The sequence below is a fragment of the Lactuca virosa genome, chromosome 5 (genome assembly GCF_052849685.1).
Source record: "Lactuca virosa cultivar CGN04683 chromosome 5, Lactuca_virosa_CGN04683_v6, whole genome shotgun sequence".
In the NCBI taxonomy this organism is placed as follows: Eukaryota; Viridiplantae; Streptophyta; class Magnoliopsida; order Asterales; family Asteraceae; genus Lactuca; species Lactuca virosa.
This window is the reverse complement of record NC_136430.1, coordinates 290,074,347-290,094,849: the sequence shown is the minus strand read 5'-3', so window position 1 is coordinate 290,094,849 and position 20,503 is coordinate 290,074,347.

Below are 20,503 nucleotides of genomic sequence, written 5' to 3'. Positions count from 1 at the left end.
ATTTTTGACTTGGATCTTGAAAATGGACTTAAGGGCTTATGTATTAAACTCTTAATGAGTTGGGTTAACATCCAGCTGCGTACGCTGCATGTACCTGGTCAACCAATGCGTACGCAAGGCGTACAACTGAGTACGCTGGGCATTCTCAGCTGGGTTGACTCGGTTGACTTTTTGGAACTATGACTTTTACCTAATTTTGACCAAGTTTGACCTAGGGGTATTTTGGATATTTTGGATTGTGTTTGAGAATTGGTCATTTGGATGGATAGGTGACGGTTAGAGCTGAGATTCAAAGTCGGGACCTCATCAGCTATTGTTCAGATTGAGAGGTAAGTCTTCCTCACTGTACTTATGGGTCGAAGGCACCAAGGCCGGACCATTGGATTGGATATCCTATTATATAATAGTATGTTATTATGCTATAGAGATTTGTTATATCGGTATCCTGGTATATAGATTGTTAGCATGCAAAAGTGATTTGTAGATCTGTCTGTTTGTCTGTTGACTAGTTATATGTTTATCTGTTATGTATATGTCGACATGTTAGGTTTGGTTGGGTTGAGGCGATCCTGCTTTGTGCTAAAGGCCAAGATACCAGGGGCGGTCCGGATAGACTGTAGGCCCTGCGAGGCGGTCCAGTCAGGCTGAAGGACTATAGAGCGGTTTTGATAGGTTGTAGGCCCTGAAAGGCGGTCCAATCATGTCGAAGACTTAGAGAGCGGTCCAGATGGACTGTAGGCCCTGCCAGGCGGTCTAGTCATGTTGAAGGCTCATTTATGCATGTTGTTGTTTGTCATGTTTATGTGGTGGTACTTTTGGGGAACTCACTAAGCTTTGGCTTGCGATTTTAGTTTATTATATCTTGTACTTCTGATGATCGTGGATAGGCGAATGCGTGACCGTACACATCTTCCTGTTTTATGGCCTTATGATTTTCGAATACTCTGATATTGATAAACACTATGGAAACAATGATTCTGTAAACATTTCATGATTATGGGTTGTTTTGAAAAGTTTAAAATTATTGTGATTTTTGTGACGTTACAAGTTGGTATTGGAGCCTTGGTTTTAGAGAATTGGAGGAACACTCGTGTGAATCCAGTCTCAAACTAAGGAACTCCAAAGGTTTTAAAAATGAATTTCAAAATTGTTTTCAAAAGTAATCAAGAAAGGATGTGATGTATACGATCAGCCGGGGCCAGTAAGTAGACCCAAAGTTACCACACTGTTATTTGATACTATGATATGTTATGTCACAACTGGCATTTTGGGCTAGGAAATTTTGTCCAGATGTAATCAGCTTTTGATGTATCTCGTAACTCCAAGTTTGATGTTACACATATTACTCATTCAAAAACACCTATTCGAATCAAAACTCACTCGTGAAGCCCTAAACCTAATTCAATGCACTGTATTCACTCAACTTTGGGTTGTAACCCTAATTTCCCGGTTTAAACTCTTATAAGACCAGGATCCTCTTGTTGGGCCTAATGGGCCAATAAACCCTCAACTTGACCCACATTCATTAAACTATAGCATTTTGGGCCATAAGACCCATCATGGGCCTTATTGGGCCGAAAACCACATAATTAATTGTAATGGACCGAAAGCCCATTCCTTTTATCATCTTGGGCCGTAAACACAAATGTGGGCCCAATGGACCGAAAAATCTTCATTGGGCCGAAGCATCCTCGGTTGCCAAGTACCCAATCCAAGCCTAATATTTCCCTCTCTCCATTCTCGGTTATATATATATATATATATATGTGTGTGTGTGTGTGTGTGTGTGTAAAAAAAAGGGAAAAACAAATGAAGGGATTAATTCATGACACCTCATAATCGCATGATGGTAATCCATGCAATAACCACCAAACATTTATGAATTTGAAGCTAATCCTCCATGTAATAACCTCTAACTCTCTTACTCTCTTCCCTCTCTAAATCTCGGCCGAGACCTCCAACCTTCCACACTCTATTTCACACTTCATCTCATCTCTAAATTCTCTCTAGAACTCACTCATCCTTCCTCTTCAAAAATTTGTGTGTGCTTATGTGTTTGTTCAAGAAACATTTCATCAAAGTTCATACATTTTTGGTAAGTTACTTTCTATTCAAGGTGTGTAACTTCATTTTATGATAAACTTATCACTCATAATCACCCCATTTCGTGATTTTTGCTTCCTAGAACTCCATAAGTCCGAAAATCTCATCAAGGGAGCTTTCTAGACCGAAAACACCTCCTTCTCTTCATCATAACCGAATCCATCATCAAAGTGACTTCATATCCCCTTGTTTTCGGTTTTACTATGTTTTTGGGGGAGGATACAAGTTGCTTTTGTCATAGATCTAAGTATTTAGGCATGTATGTGTGTGTTTTCATGTTATATGTTGTGATTATGCTATGAAAACATGTTAAACCTTCACCAAACTCGAAATATCTACTAAAACTTGGTGATGTTTGGAAACTAAATCACTTTATGAAACTTACTATGAAGTTGAAAGGATTAAACATCTTATGGAATACTAGGAAACTAAATAAAACCGTAAAAGGGGCCAAATTTGACAAATAAACAAAAAATGAAGCCTTTATGTTAACCCGCGGTTTTGAGAGGACCAAAAGAGTCATTTTTAGATACAAATGGATCTTTATGATATTCATGATTTTAAAGGGGCCAAAAGTGTTAATTTTCACAAAATGGGCTTCTATTTGGGCCTTCACGGTTTTAATGGGCTAAGATGATCAATTTTCATAAAAATGGGCCTTTATTTAGAAATTTACGGTTTCATGGGCCTAAAACATTATTTTTGGCCTTTATGGACTAAAATGTCATTTTTATTAAGATTGGGCCAAAAATGTCATTTCCAATATATGTGGGCCGAAAATGTTAATTCTAACAAAAGTGGGCTAAAAATGTCATTTTATTCAAAATGGGCCCTTAAATGTAAACTTTCGGTCTTAATGGGCCTAAAGTGTCATTTTTATCAAAAATGGACTTATAATGTAAATTCTCGGCTTAATGGGCCAAGAATGTCATTTTTACTAAAAGTGGGTCTTTATGTCATTTTGGTAAATAATGGAACTAAAACAAGTATTACAATAACAATCGGGCTAATTACGACATTTCCACTTTAATTGGGCCTTAAATACCTAATTACATGCTTATTGGGCCTTGTGTTCTTATTACATGTTATTTCCGCAACATTGGCTCATATTCATAATGGAAACAATGGTGGCGGTAATGGTCAAGGAACTGGAAGCTCCAACCAATGAATGAACCAAGGGCCTACAAAAGTCTGCACTTACAAAGATTTTACTAATGGAAAACCCCGAACGTTTAATGGAACTGGTGGAGTAATAACGTTAAAGCGCTGGATGGAGAAGATCGAGTCGGTCTTTGAGATATGCGGATGTCCAGAAGAAAATAAGGTGAAATTTGCAGCTTGCACATTTGTCGACCAAGAACTATCGTGGTGGAATGGTCACATTGAAGCCATGACACTCCCAGTGGCAAATTTCATGCCATGGGAGGAACTCAAAGAAATGCTAATGGCAGAGTACTGTCCCCGTGGGGAAGTACAGAAACTAGAACAAGAGTTATGGAACCTCACAGTGCAAAACTCAGACATCGAGGCTTACATCTCAAGGTTCATTGAATTAGCCCTTCTGTGCCCAGGTATGATCACTTCAGAGGGAAAGAAGATTGAGCGGTTCATTTGGGGATTAACTTCCCCAATCCAAGGAAACGTGATTGCAGCAAACCCTGAGACTTTTGACAGTGCAAAGCGGCTAGCTCGGAAGCTTTATGATCACGGAAACAAGAAAGGTGCCAAGACTGCTGAGACTGAGACTAAGAAGGAAGGGAATAACAAGAAAAATGGGGAAAAAACGAAAGGGGCGACAGAACCAGGGATCCTCTAAAAGCAGCAAACTGTAGCAGTCCACGCCGCTACCGCTCAAGTTGCACCAACCCTAGCTGCCCCAACCACATCTTCGCAAACTACTACCAAGCCTTACGCAGGAACCTTACCAAAATGTAACAAATGCAACTACCACCACAATGGCGAGTGAAGAGAGATGCAGTGTACCAACTGCAATCGCAAGGGGCACACCGCCCGGTACTGCAGATCTCAACCCCAACAGAACCAACAGCCCAACAACAACAACAATAACCACAACAACAACAATAACGTCGAGGCCAGTCATACTTGTTATGGATGTGGAGGAACTGGCCATTTTAGGCGAAACTGCCCCAAAGACAACAACCAAGGAGCAGGAGGATCATGCAGGGTACGGACATTGGGTCAAGGAGAGGCAGTTCAAGACCCGACAATTGTTACTGGTACGTTTCCCCTCAACAACACTTACACATGCATTCTATTTGATAGTGGGGCTGAGCAGAGTTTCATGAGTAATAAATTCAAACACTTACTAAACTAACAACCCCAAAAGCTAAGCGAAGCCTTCACGGTGGAGATGGCAAATGGGAAAACTGAAACAACCAAAGACGTTTATGTAGGATGCACGTTAACATTAAACAACCACTCATTTCGAATAGATTTGATGCTAGTTAATATTAGGAGTTTTGATGTGATAATCGGCATGGATTGGTTAAGCCCCCACCATGCTGATATTATGTACCATGAGAAGGGCGTTCGCCTTCACCTCCCCAACCACGAAACCCTAATAATCTACGGTGATAAACCTGGCGCCAATCTCCGTCTTATCTCGTGCATCAAGGCACAAAAATGCATGCACAAGAAAAATTATGCCTTCCTCGCCCACGTTGTGGATAAAAAAAAGAGGAAATAAACATCAAAGATATCACAGTAGCATGTGACTTTGCGGACGTATTTCCTGAAGACCTTCCGGGAATACCCCCAGAAAGACAGGTCGAATTTCGAATTGACCTAATACCGGGAGCCACATAAATTGCCAAATCACCCTATAGGTTAGCTCCTGTCGAAATGCAGGAGTTATCCAGTCAATTAAGCAAACTTCTGAACAAAGGATTCATCAGGCCGAGCTTCTCACCCTGGGGAGCTCCGGTCTTGTTTGTCAAGAAGAAGGACGGATCCTTCAGAATGTGCATCGACCATCGGGAGTTGAACAAACTCACCATCAAAAATCGATATCCACTCCCTAGGATTGATGATCTATTCGAACAGCTTCAAGGAGCCAGTTATTTTTCTAAAATAGATCTAAGGTACGGTTATCATCAGCTACAAGTCTGGGAAGAAGATATTCCTAAAACTGCTTTCCGAACTCGATATGGCCATTTTGAATTCGTTGTTATGCCCTACGGTCTGACGAATGCTCCCGCAGCATTTATGGACCTCATGAACCGAGTCTGCCGCCCATTCCTCGACAATTTTGTAATCGTTTTCATTGATGACATACTCATATACTCTCGAAGTAAGGAGGAGCACGGTCAGCATCTACGCCAGATCTTAGAAACTCTTAGAGCTGAAAAGCTATATGCAAAACTCTCCACATGCGAGTTCTGGATTTGCAGTGTGAATTTCTTGGGTCATGTAGTCAGTGAGGAGGGAATTCATGTGGATCCTTCCAAGATCAAAGCTATTGAAGGCTGGACGATTCCAAAAACGTCAACGGAGATCAGGCAATTCTTGGGCCTTGCTGGTTACTATAGAAGGTCCATTCAGAATTTCTCCAAGATTGTCAAGCCCCTCAACACTCTAACCCAGAAAGGCGTACCCTTCAACTGCACTGGAAAACAAGAAGTTGCTTTTCAAACCCTGAAGCGAGCCATCTGTAGTGCTCCGGTGTTATCTTTTCCAAAGGGAACGAAAGATTTCGTGGTATATTGCAACGCTTCAAATCAGGGGTTAGGCTGTATTCTTATGCAGCGCGGAAAAGTGATAGCTTACGCGTCCAAACAATTGAAAACCCACAAAGTAAACTATACCACCCATGATCTCGAGCTGGGATTTGTGGTCTTCGCCCTAAAAATTTGGAGGCACTGCCTTTATGGTACAAACTGCACCATCTTTACGGACCACAAAAGCCTCCAACACATTCTAAATCAAAAGGAGCTAAACATGAGGCAGCGAAGGTGGGTAGAACTGCTCAACGACTATGAATACGAGATCAAGTACCACCCAAGCAAGGCTAATGTGGTGGCCGATGCCCTGAGCAGGAAGGAATACACGAGTCGGCGAACGAAGACCCTAACATTGACCATCCAATCCCACTTGTCGACGCAAATCGGGGATGCTCAATTGGAGGCCCTGAAGTCGAAAAACGTTGCGACCGAAGCGCTACGTGGGATGGACAAGAATCTCGAAATCAAAATGGATGGAGGTTATTACCTCATGAACCGAATCTGTATTCCAAAGTTTGGAGGGTTCAGAGACGTGGTCATAAACGAAGCGCACAAGACAAGATATTCAGTCAATCCCAGTGCTGATAAAATGTACTTGGATCTAAAGCAACAATATTAGTGGCCAAACATGAAAGAAGAAATTGCCACTTACGTGAGCAAGTGCCTCGCTTGCGACAAGGTTAAAGTGGAATATCAGAAGCCCTCGGGATTACTGCAACAACCTGAAATCCCCGAGTGGAAATAGGAAAGGATTACGATGGATTTCATAACCAAATTACCTAAGACAACAGACGGGTTGGATGCTATCTAGGTGATTGTTGATAGGCTAAATCCGCCCATTTCTTGCCAATAAAGGAGACGTACAAAACGGAGAAGCTAACGCGAATCTATATAAATGACTCGGTGAGATTGCATGGGGGTACCAATATCTATTATCTCCGATCGAGATAGTAGATTTACCTCTCGATTTTGGCAGTCGCTCCAGAAGGAATTAGGAACACAACTGGATATGAGCACTGTTTATCACCCTCAGACCGACGGCCAGAGCGAGCGAACCATTCAAATGCTTGAAGACATGCTCTGAGCCTGTTTGAACGATTTTGGCAAGGCATAGGACACACATTTGCCCTTAATCGAGTTCTCGTACAACAACAACTATCACACAAGAATTAAGGTTGCTCCTTTCGAAGCTTTGTATGGCCGGAAATGCAGGTCACCTCTTTGTAGGGCTGAGGTGGGAGACACTCAGCTGGCAAGAAGGCAGACACCGAACAACACTCTTACAGGCCCCGAGATCATTCAGGAAACGATAGAGAAAATATTTCAAATCAAGGCACGACTCCAAGCATCGCGAGACCAACAAAAGATCTATGCTGACAAACGGCGAAAGCCTTTGGAATTTCAAGTCGGAGATCGAGTGCTATTGAAGGTCTCTCCCTAGAAAGGGATGATCCGATTTGGGAAGCGGGAAAAACTAAATCCACGATACATCGGACCGTTCGAGATCCTTCCCTGGATTGGTCCGGTGGCTTATAAGCTACAGTTACCCTCAGAACTTCACTTCCCCTGGATGAGATCGAGGTGAACGAGAATCTCCTGTTCGTCGAAGAGCCGGTTAAAACCATGGACAGGGAAGTGAAGCGTACAAAACAAAGCCGTATTCCGATCGTGAAGGTTCGATGGAACGCTAAGCGCGGACCGGAATTCACATGGGAACGCGAAGACCAAATGATGCAAAAGTACCCTAACCTTTTCTCTAGTTCCTAAGAATAGCTTACAAAAGAATTTCGGAACGAAATTCCCTCTAACGGGGGGATGATGTCACAACTGGCATTTTGGGCTAGGAAATTCTGTCAAGATGTAATCAACTTTTGATGTATCTCGTAACTCCAAGTTTGATGTTACACGTATTACTCATTCAAAAACACCTATTCGAATCAAAACTCACTCGTGAAGCCCTAAACCTAATTCAATGCACTGTATTCACTCAACTTTGGGTTGTAACCCTAATTTTCCGGTTTAAACTCTTATTGGACCAGGATCCTCTTGTTGGGCCTAATGGGCCAATAAACCCTCAACTTGATAACGTTGGGTTAAGAAACCTCATTTGGGCCCTAGCTGGACCCACATTCATTAAACTATAGCATTTTGGGCCATAAGACTCATCATGGGCCTTATTGGGCCGAAAACCACATAATTAATTGTAATGGGCCAAAAACCCATTCCTTTTATCATCTTGGGCCGTAAACACAAATGTGGGCCCAATGGACCGAAAAATCTTCATTGGGCCGAAGCATCCTCGGTTGCCAAATACCCAATCCAAGCCTAATATTTCCCTCTCTCCATTCTCGGTTATATATATATATATATATATATATATATATATATATATATATATATATATATATATATATATATATATATATATATATATATATATATATATATATAAAAGGGAAAAACAAATGAAGGGATTAATTCATGACACCTCATAATTGCATGATGGTAATCCATGCAATAACCACCAAAAATTTATGAATTTGAAGCTAATCCTCCATGTAATAACCTCTAACTCTCTTACTCTCTTCCCTCTCTAAATCTCGTCCGAGACCTCCAACCTTCCACACTCCATTTCACACTTCATCTCATCTCTAAATTCTCTCTAGAACTCACTCATCCTTCCTCTTCAAAAATTTATGTGTGCTTATGTGTTTATTCAAGAAACATTTCATCAAAGTTCATACATTTTTGGTAAGTTACTTTCTATTCAAGGTGTGTAACTTCATTTTATGATAAACTTATCACTTATAATCACCCAATTTCGTGATTTTTGCTTCCTAGAACTCCATAAGTCCGAAAATCTCATCAAGGGAGCTTGCTAGACCGAAAACACCTCCTTCTCTTCATCACAACCGAATCCATCATCAAAGTGACTTCATATCCCCTTGTTTTCGGTTTTACTATGTTTTTGGGGGAGGATACAAGTTGCTTTTGTCATAGATCTAAGTATTTATGCATGTATGTGTGTGTTTTCATGTTATATGTTGTGATTATGCTATGAAAACATGTTAAACCTTCACCAAACTCGAAATATCTACTAAAACTTGGTGATGTTTGGAAACTAAATCACTTTATTAAACTTACTATGAAGTTGAAAGGATTAAACATCTTATGGAATACTAGGAAACTAAATAAAACCGTAAAAGGGGCCAAATTTGACAAATAAACAAAAAGTGAAGTCTTTATGTTAACCCACGGTTTTGAGAGGACCAAAAGAGTCATTTTTAGATACAAATGGATCTTTATGATATTCATGGTTTTAAAGGGGCCAAAAGTGTTAATTTTCACAAAATGGGCTTCTATTTGGGCCTTCACGGTTTTAATGGGCTAAGATGATCAATTTTCATAAAAATGGGCCTTATTTAGAAATTTACGGTTTCATGGGCCTAAAACATTATTTTTGGCCTTTATGGACTAAAATGTCATTTTTATTAAGATTGGGCCAAAAATGTCATTTCCAATATATGTGGGCCGAAAATGTTAATTCTAACAAAAGTGGGCTAAAAATGTCATTTTATTCAAAATGAGCCCTTAAATGTAAACTTTCGGTCTTAATGGGCCTAAAGTGACATTTCTATCAAAAATGGACTTATAATGTAAATTCTCGGCTTAATGGGCCAAGAATGTCATTTTTACTAAAAGTGGGTCTTTATGTCATTTTGGTAAATAATGGAATTAAAACAAGTATTACAATAACAATCGGGCTAATTACAAAATTTCCACTTTAATTGGGCCTTGTATACATATTTCATGTTTATTGTGCCTTAAATACCTAATTACATGCTTATTGGGCCTTGTGTTCTCATTACATGTTATTTGGGCCTTATAGGCCCACTGGTTTTCTTATTGGGCCTCATGACACATTTTTATGTTAATCGGGCCAATAACAAACAATACTTGAGACTTTGATAAAAACAAATGGTATTTTCATCACCAATGTTTTGTAATGAAATGCATACTCGAAACATTATTTTAAAACGGTAAACAATGTGATACACTGTTCGCGTAAATTTAGTTAAGGTTCTTGTGAGACATTCTTTCATTCGTACCCACCTAGTGTACAACCGTAAGTCCTATAGTTATAACCAGAGTCTCCTGGAGGGAGAGCGAGAGTTTGTGTATAGATCTATACGGGGTTGACAGCCCCGCACCTGAGCTGTTCGCTACAGCTAGACTAGGCCAGTGTAGGGTGACAAATGACTTAACTTAAACAAGCGACGGCTGAAAAACGTCAAGACAGGCATATCAGTCACATCAAGCATGGTTATAACGACTCACATAGAGTTTAACAACACGATAAATTTATGGAATACATATACTATACTTTTGATACACGTATGAGCTATTCATTCAATAACACTCGGGTCTTATTGTTTAAAGACCACAACTCTTTTACAGACAGAAAATATCGGATTTTCTAGGAAATAAACACGATACCTTATATTTTACTTACAACAGAAAATATAGACATTTCTGGAACCCTCTCTTTATACATTTTCAAAATGTGAACACACATGCTATAATACAAGATTTGCAACAAAATGCTCAAACAATTTTTGCGGAAAATATCGGATTTTATGGAGTTTACAAATGATACAAAACTTTTCTTACAAACATGCTTATGAACTCACCAACATTATATATGTTGACCATTTTCAAAATAACTTGTATTCTCAGGAACACGTTAAACAGGTTGGACTTCAAGATCATATGGACTTTTGTTGTATTTTGTTCCATCATAAACTTAATATTTTGGGGATGTAATATGTGATACAATACTTAATGTAAACAATGATGGTTGTTATATTTTATGTACGATGATGATATTGTCTTTGATTCATTTATATACACTGTAATGATATTACAAGATGAAGTCACCCAACCCCCGGACGTTCTGCCGTCCTGGTTCGGGGGTGTGACATGTTAGAATAGCATGCTAGTGATATGCTAGGGATCTTCAGGAATTGCATGATATGAATTGTCTGATCATATGATGCCTGATAGCCTATGGTTTTTCCTTATATCAAATTGACATCATTATTGTAGTTGCTTACTGTATGAATCCAAATTTTACATTAACTAAGATTTTATAGCCAGAGAATTTTTTATTTATCCTTATTTTATGTTCCTTGTTTGGTTGTGGGCTTAGGGTAGAATCAAGTATTCTACTGTCTATAGGATCCAGTGTTATGTATGATTAGCATACATGAGTGCTGCAGGGTTGGTGGAAGTTTCATGGATGAGTTATGTGGGGTCAGCCGACCAGTCGAGGGATGTCGAAGCTTTCTCTCGGAAGTGAGAAAAGGTTGTATGCGTATTCTAGTGAGTGTTTTTAGGGTTGTTGTGATGATCTTCTGATACAAATATAGGTATGTGCGGAAGCTAGTATGGGCCCGTACTACTAGAAGCACAGGACCCGTACGGGTAGTAGGGAAGTCACAATCCCTAGGGTTTTGTTGGGGAATGGTTCCTATGGTATGATATGCATTTTATATGATATCTCTCTAGTTTATTTTCTGTATGGTGGTTACGAGGAGATTTGAGTCAGGATCCGGATCAGGTGCTGGAGCTGGTGGTCAGGATGGGCCAAGATTGACTGAGAACCGGGTTAGGGAGATAACTCATGCGGAGGTTGTTTCTATTGTCTGGGGGCAGATAATGGAGTTGTTTGGGTCTATAAAGACCGCCATGATGGAGTTCTTTGATGATCTATAGGCTACAATTTCAGAGACTGTTGCTGTTGTAGCCACTACAGCCGTCGCTGCGGCAGGGATTGGCGTTGGGAGAGCTTTCCAGTACCAGAACTTCGATAATACGAAGCCATCGATGTTTGACGGGGTTCAGGATCCGATCATTGCCATGAGTTGGCTGTCAGATGTTGAGGGATGTTTCTTTACTTGATCTGGCCCAGCTGACCAGAAGGTCAAGTGCGCTCTACACCTTCTTTGGTCTAGAGCGAAGGAATGGTGGAGACTGGTTACTAGTGCGTACACCCCAGAGCAGCGAGTTGCAGTATCATGAGAGCAGTTCTCTGAGATGTTCCGCTCGAGATATGTTCCATTGGTGGAGCGAGAGAGGCTGGCCCAAGAGTATTTGTATCTGAGGCAGGGGGTCGAGTCGGTGACGAAAATCACCAAGATGTTTATAGAGAGAGCTATGTTTTGCCCTGAGTTTGATGCTTCTGAGCAAGCTTAGATGACCCAGTACTTGAGCATGCTCAAGATGGAAATCTATCAGTTTGTGTCTACTCAGCGCTATGGTTCACTCCTTGATTTGTAGGAGCCCGCAAGGCGGCGTGAGATTGAGATGGAGCTCCAGACAAGGAAGCAGAGGCAGACCCCTATACAGTCGCAACCTGCAACAAAGCGGCTTAAGGCCACTGATGTGGGATCTGGGAGTCATATGGGCCGCACTTGTGGTAAGTGCAGCAAGGTTCATGAGGGTGCTTGTCGATTTACTTCTGGATGCCACAAATATGGCAAGGAGGGGCACTATACGAGGGATTGACGCCAGCCGGCCCCAATTTCGAGTACCAAGATTTGCTACCACTGTGATCAGGTTGGCCATGTGGAAGTTAGTTGTCCATTTCTCACCGCCAAGCCGGCATAGGCCCCGACACCATTCACTCTGAGGATCACTGATGGGCGTCAGGGGAGGGCTAAGCCCCCGAGGGCTTGGGGCCGTTCTTTTCAGCTCACTACCGACGAGGCCAGAGCAGTGCCATACGTCGTGACTAGTATGTTTCTATTTATTGTTCTGTCTATTCTTTTATGGTATGGTTATATTTATGTTTCTAATAGGTACATTCTTAGTGAATTCCTTGCATGCCCTTGTGTTATTTCACTCGGGCGCGAGTCGGTCCTTTGTATCTCGATCTTTTAGTAGATATTTTTGTATGCCTCTTTGCGAGTTGGAGTGTCCGTTGCGGATTTCTATCACCAACGAACACATGGTTTCTACATCTAGAGTGTATCATGGTTGGGGTGCCTTACCTGATTGATTTGCTCCCTATCCCCATAGAGGATGTGTGCGTGATAGTGGGGATGGATTGGCTTAGCAGGTTTGCTGCTATGCTCAATTCTGAGGGTCAACTAGTGATAGTTCGAACCCCAAGTGAAGGAGAATTGGTTATCTATGGAGAGGGTACCAGGGTTGGTTCAAGGTTTTGTTCTGCAGCCAGGGCTCGACAGTATATTCAACATGGGTGTGCGGGTTATCTTGCCTATGTGGTTGATACTTGGGTGGGGGAGTAGGTCTCGGTTTCATATGTGCCAGTTTTTAAGGAGTTTTCCGATGTATTTCCATAGGAGTTACCCGATGTGCCTCCCGAAAGGCAGGTTGAGTTCAGGATTGATCTAGTTCCAGGTGTGGCTCCGATTGCCAAGGCGTTGTACCACTTGGCACCACCTGAGATGCATGAGTTTTCCTCTCAGCTTCAGGAGATGTTAGGCAAGCATTTCATCAGACCGAGCAGTTCGCCGTGGGGAGCGCCAATCCTATTCGTCAAATATTTAACGTCATATGTACTGAGCTTCACCGACCACTTAACCATTCTACCTTACATTTCTAGTTTTCTCATAACATTCTTAGTAGTATAGTTAGTTTTTACTTGTATAGTATGAGTTTCAAAATAATGTCTTAATTTGGTAGAAGCTGTAACTAGTTGAAGTATTAGTTTTTCAAGATGAGAGTACCTGGTTTAAGGGTCCAAGAGACTTTTACTTACATAGTAAATAGGATGTTGATCCCCATCAAGATCCTTTGCAAGAACTGCACTTACATCATTTGAAGACACTAAAAGATATAGGAGGAGTGGTTCCCCATCTAATGGTTTCACCAACAAGGGTGTTGAACTTAAATATTTTTTAAGTTCTTGGAAGGCATCTTCATGCTCCTTGGTCCATTCAAACTTCTTGTTTTTCTTCAAGATATCATGGAAAGGTATGCACCTCTCTAAAGATCTTGAGATGAACTTGTTCAGAGCTACTACTCTTATTATCAACTTTTGGATAACCTTGGTTGAATTTGGGGATCTTAGATCAATTATGGCTTTGATCTGTTCCAAAATTGCTTATATTCCCCTCTTAGTGACTATGTAACCAAGGAACTTGCATGCCTTCATTCCAAAGTGACATATGGATGGGTTTTGCTTCATGTTCTATTCATATAGTATATTGAAGGCTTATTCAAGATACTTAAGGTGATCTTCAACTTTTTTGGATTTGACCACCATGTCATCAATGCATACTTCCGTTGTGTCCCCCATTTTGTCTTTAAACATTCGATTTACCAGTCTTTGATATGTTGCACCTGTATTTTTTGACGAAATGGAATAGAAATATAGCAATATATTGTCCTATGGGTTATGAAGGTTGTTTCCTCTTGACCATATGGTTCCATTTGTATTTTTTGGAATCAACCTGAGGCGTCCATGAATATTAGTAACTCATGTCCTACCGTAGTGTCTATCATAGAGTCGATGTGTGGCAAAGGGAAAGGCTCATTTGGGCAATCGTTATTGAGATATGTGTTGTCCACACACACACTCTTCATTTTTCGTTCTTCTTTTGTACTACCACCATGTTGGCTAACCTAATGGGTTATTAGGGTTACAAGTTCAATGCCATAAGCGGAAAATAATCAAAAACAATTTCAATTAATTAGGGCACATGCAACCTGGTTTGATCTATGTCTTTCAAGTAAAGCAACATACTATGAACCCTAGACAAAAAAAACTTTTCCTATAAAATAACAAACTCATAAGAACAAGAAATACTAACCTTGAAGATTGTTGTAGTAAACAACCTTAATTTCTTCTTCCAAACCTTTGGTAGCAAGCACCACAAGTGTCACGCCTCTAATGGTTCACACCTAAGGCAAGCAACTTAGGATTATGGAGAGAGGAGAATAGAATTTCGGCTAGATCTTTCTTAGGGTTAGGAGTGCCGAAAATGTGAAGGCCAAGGCTCTTTATATAGGTGAGGTAGCTTAGAGCCAAAGCTAGGGTTTAAGGGTGGAAACCCAAATCCCTTTGCTTTGTGACCAAGCAGCCCACAGGCCACCATCCAAGAGCCTTTGGACGAAATTTATAGGACTTACCTATAAGATTTCATCAAACCTCTCTTAATGAGGTTCTAGAGTCTATTCCTCAACTATCAATAAATTGCCAAACAGCCCCTGCACTATTTAATCAATCCAATTAATCCCAAAATTAATTATGATTAATTTCTTATCAACTATTAATCAAATATTATGATTCCTAATTAATATATTATTCTCATAATATATTAACAAATTATTTATTCCAATTTATTAATCAAATAATAAATCAATCTTCTCTCCAATATAATCATGTCCAATTGTCAGCTTTGAGGGCAACCCAAAAGCATTGTGCTACTATTAATTTAAGTTAATACCAATTATACTTATGGTCTTAGACACCTAATCCAACAGTCTCCCACTTGGATAACTCTAATAACTATAACTGTCAGTATAACTACCAAATTGATCAGCAAATTGTAGCTACCAAAAGTCGTTGTCGAACTCTAACCCAGTCAGTAATGTGTCCTAAGATAAGTGATCAAATATTCCTCCGTTCTACAAGATATCGTATAGATATGAGACATGAATTATAATCAATCTCATTCTCCAAGTTTTGTTTCCCAATTTTTGTCAACACCAAATCACCCAGGGGCCCACAATTATCGTTTTTCCCGGTTAGGCTAAACGGAACCGATATACTTCGACTTATATGCTTGCACTATTTACTCTTGAAATCACGCACAACAATATTTTTTAGAACATCAAGTTACTGATGCGTTTACCTATTATCAATGCACAACCGACTTGTAAACAACAACTCATATATCTCTATTTCAAGAATATAAGATATTATCGTCTCAAAAGTACTTGTGATAAAATCCATGAAGTACTTCTCTGAGCATGGGTTTATCCAATACTTAAAATCCCCATTTTCAAGTACTCATGAACGTTACATCAAACTATTACTATGTCTAAACCCTTTGGGCAATCTACAAACCAATTCTCGACAGTCTTAATTCGCTACTTACTTCCAAAAGTACGAGCGATTGTGGAATTTCGAATAATCAAATTATTCAGGAAGTAAAACATGCAAAGTGAAACACAATGATAAACTAATTAACTATGGTCTCATAACTATTGAATATAAATAAAACTCGTATTATTTAATCACCATATTAATTAAGACTTAATTCATAATATAATGTTTCGAGTAATCAACTATCCACTTGAATTAAACATCAATCATTCCATGTTATGAACATCCATACTATGCCGCTCTATGGTCCTTCCTTTTTTAACAGATCGATTGGATACTATTCCAATGATGCTCATTTATGTAACAACGTAAATTTCCAAAACAATTTTTCATTTTTAAAACATACTTTTATTCATATGGTAATATCAAAACATAATGTATCCAATGTTATCATAACAAAACATATCCCAAAATCTCAAGACATAAACTCCATGAGTGTGTATGGGTCATGCTGACGCCTTCCCGCGATCCTCGCTAGTACCTGAAACGCATAACACGACAACTGTAAGCATAAATGCTTAGTGAGTTCCCCAAAATACCACATACACACATACGCCACTCAAGGCTATAAGACCTTCCGGTCACTGTGTCTCAGAGGACTTCCGTCCCATAACCCTGGTAGACCTTCCGGTCCTACCCGTAATGACCTTCCGGTCCATACCATCATGACTTTGCGGTCCACATCATAATGACCTTCAGGTCCTTCTCATTCATAACATATATAACACATACATATCATATAACAGCATACATCACATACATATCATATCATATAAGACCTTCCGGTCACACATAGGTACCATCCTAGGTACACTATAGCGAGAAGACTCACCTCGTACGAAGTCAGATAAACTCTCGTGCTTGACGTCCCGACCTAGCCTCCTCCTATCATCCGAATAACATTCCTGATCAATACCCTCTCATAGTCTCATCTCTAAATATTGGGTAGAAGGCCATTCTACCCCTCCATGAACTCTCCTGAATCAGCTTGACCAAAACCCTAAGGTCAACTGAAGTCAACGGTCAAACTTTGACCGGACTCATCGAGTGCACATGGGCGACTCGGCGAGTCCATGCGGGTCCTCTGAATCCTTCTAGCCTCACTTGGCACGTCGAGTCATCCCTTCACTCGAGGGGTTACTCCTGTCACGAATCGCGGGGCAACCCCGACTCGACTCGTCGAGTCCACTTATGAACTCGGCGAGTAGCGTCCATGGCAACACTCAAATGACCTTCTGAGGTTAGATCCGCTTCTCTAACCTATAGATCTGACCTTTCCATACCCACTAATCACGTAAAGGTGAAACCTTTACACTCATGCAACACATATATGGTTCCTTTTGAAGAAATAGCCTCAAAAATGGCAACCTAAGTCCATTCCTTCCATTACACTTTGTAAAGTAAGATGGATAATGCTCTCTCGACCTCTATGGGTCCAGATCTGAAGTCTAACACATAAAGGGACCATAACCTCATCAATTCAAGCCATAAAAAGGGTATAGAAAACCCTAGATTCATAGATCTTGACCAAAACAGAAGGAGAGTCCGATTTGCTACCTCAATACTGCAGATTCAAGCTTGAAAACCACGGATTAGCAATCCTCTTGACCTCCTCTAGCTGGAAACACCTTCTTCTTTGCAAAACAACACCAAAAAGGATTGAAATGGCTTGCTCTCACACACAAATCGCCCAAGCTATCAAGGGTTTCTCTCTCTGGACTGGTAGCCGCAAATGAGGGCTATAAGGACCCTTAAATAGGGCACAAGCCCAAAGATTTAGGGTTTCTGTCCACAGCGCGGACTCGACGAGTCCACACATCGACTCATCGAGTCCCTTCATTAATCCAGTCAGCAAATCGCGATCCTACTCGACGAGTCTAGGCGTCAACTCGTCGAGTCCTTCTCTCAAACTCAAAATAAATGAATAACATAGAATACCTGGGAATCCGGATGTTACAATTTAACAAGTCCAAATTCTTGTCACTACTAAATGTGTTAGAATTCCAACCTCACATGCATTTTCCTTTTGTGATGTCGAGGCCTCAAAGTCACAGAGACTTTGCCAACGATATTACAAAATGTTCCATTGAAATATTGTTACTTAGAACAATTCCATGGCAATGAAGTCTGAAATTCAAGATACACTGCTTGAACATCTTTCGTGCATCAAAATTCCAAAATCACATGTAGATTTCAATAACCAAGTCCTACTATGGAAACATTTCCATATTCCCATATGACCATCAATTTTGACTAAGAATCATCTCAATCCAAAATCATGTTAATATGGTCCTTCCAAACGATATTATAATTCCAACTGTCCACAAGCAACCAATTCTTTGGTAAACCTCAGAATATTCTTGACAGTTGTTCAACAACATTAGTCACACAAAGTTCTAGTCCTTTTTCCCTCTCAATGTCCAAGGCATTTTGGAAAAATCAGAACAATTGAATTTTATAACATATGCAATCGATCCTATATCCAAAGCATATGGAACTCGATTCATAAGACCTTGTATCTTTTGCTATAATATTTCCATATATTGAATATCCTATGTTGAATCATTTCAACATGATATTCATATATATATATATATATATATATATATATATATATATATATATATATTCATGACTAAGTTCTATTAAAATCTTCAATCTAAACTTTTAGATTTGAAACGAAGTATGAGTGCCCTCTCCCTTAAGTCTAACATACAGAAACAATTTCCAAACTTTGCAACTTCTAAATTTGTAAACTTTGTTTCCTACAAATAGTATTGCTAACTTGCAACACTTAGCATAGCAATTATGCTCCCACTAGCCTAACAATTATGCTCCCACTAGCTTTGACATGTGTTCAAAAATCAGCTGGACTTCTAGAAATCAATACTCTTGACTTTTTTACTAAAGTGCAAATTTCTGATACGTGATGCTTTGATAAGTCTCTAGCTAGACTTCTCAAGATTATACACCTTTCATAAGATAGCATATGTATGCGTGTTCAAACCCTTTCAGTACTTATAACCATATGTCCCGAAGGTTCAAACAATTCCTTGCCATTTCTCACAATTCAAACTATGAAAAGGGATGTCGTAATCATCTTGCGAATTTGAGAATGCAATTATCACAACTACTAACCATAATGATACTTATCAGATCTTTAAAATCTATTACCGAAAGTGTTTCCACATAATCATTTATGAATTAGAGAGAAACCTTTTGCCACCTAGATTTTATGGTGTACGTGTTCCCATCCATTTGAATCTATGATTTCCAGCCCACAATCATAAGATAAGGTTTAGGAAAAACCAAAATCAAATTTAGTTTATGGATTGAACTTTTTTATTCTTAATTTCCTGTCTTATGGAAGCACAAGAGCCTACGAGTGCTTCCGCGTTGTTAAGCAGCTCACACATATTGATCAATGTACTTTCACTGACCAACGTGCTCTACCTTTTACAGTCAAATGAGAACCATAGAACTCATAAGCATTGCCAACTCAACTGGAAAGTGCATAGAAACAAGAATGTGTCAACTTAACACGATAGGTTATCAACATCAGTTCGTGCGCTAGTGATAACTAAATGGTTTATTCTTGATTGACTTATGAAACTTTTCAAGATCAATAAGACTCCCACTGACTTCTGCACATATAAGTTTCTTTCTTCAAGGAACATTCCTTGACGAGCTAAAACAAATATCCAAATGTTAGTGTGGATTCTCGACAAGAAACACTTCATGGAATTGGTCTAAGTCCATCCTCTATTTTAACCAAAAATCACAACTTCCAATTCCAAATGTGCCAGAGTAAGAAAACATTATTACTCCACATTTCATGAGGTGTTATAAGCCTACTTAGTATAAAACAAGTTTTCAAGATACAATCTTTAGTAACTAGAGTGTGGCTCATAAACTTGATTAGAAACGAAGTATGACTCATCTCTCGATTGAACCATTTCAACAATATCTGATTCCTCTTCTTAGTCAAACAATTACACTAAGATGTTCTTCGAGGATCAATTGTGATATAGTTCCACAATCGTTAAGATGATCACAGAACATGATACTAAACCACTCTCCTTTCCTTTAAGATTGGATAAACTTTTATCTTTTTGCCTAATTGATTCTTCTTATTCGTTCTGCTACTCTTTGAAATTTTTTCAAAGCATCATAATTATGTTTAATCTTGTAAACACAATCATATTTAATGAAACATCAGTAAATCATGATGAATAGAGTTATCATCCATTGTGGTGGATTTGAATTGTCCATATCAATGGACTAGATTCATTAGTCCTTCACTTTGACTCACATAAAACATGTGATCAATGAATTAGTTATAATCTTCCAAAGATCAAGATTCCCGTACATCACACAATTCAAATTGTATGACTCCAGGTTTCTATCCAAATGAAACTTGGGTGATGAGAATTCCTTTTTCACATGGTTAATCATGACACTTCCACAAGCGATATAACTAAGAATCAAATCCACAATTAACATTGCTAATTATAGAAATGTA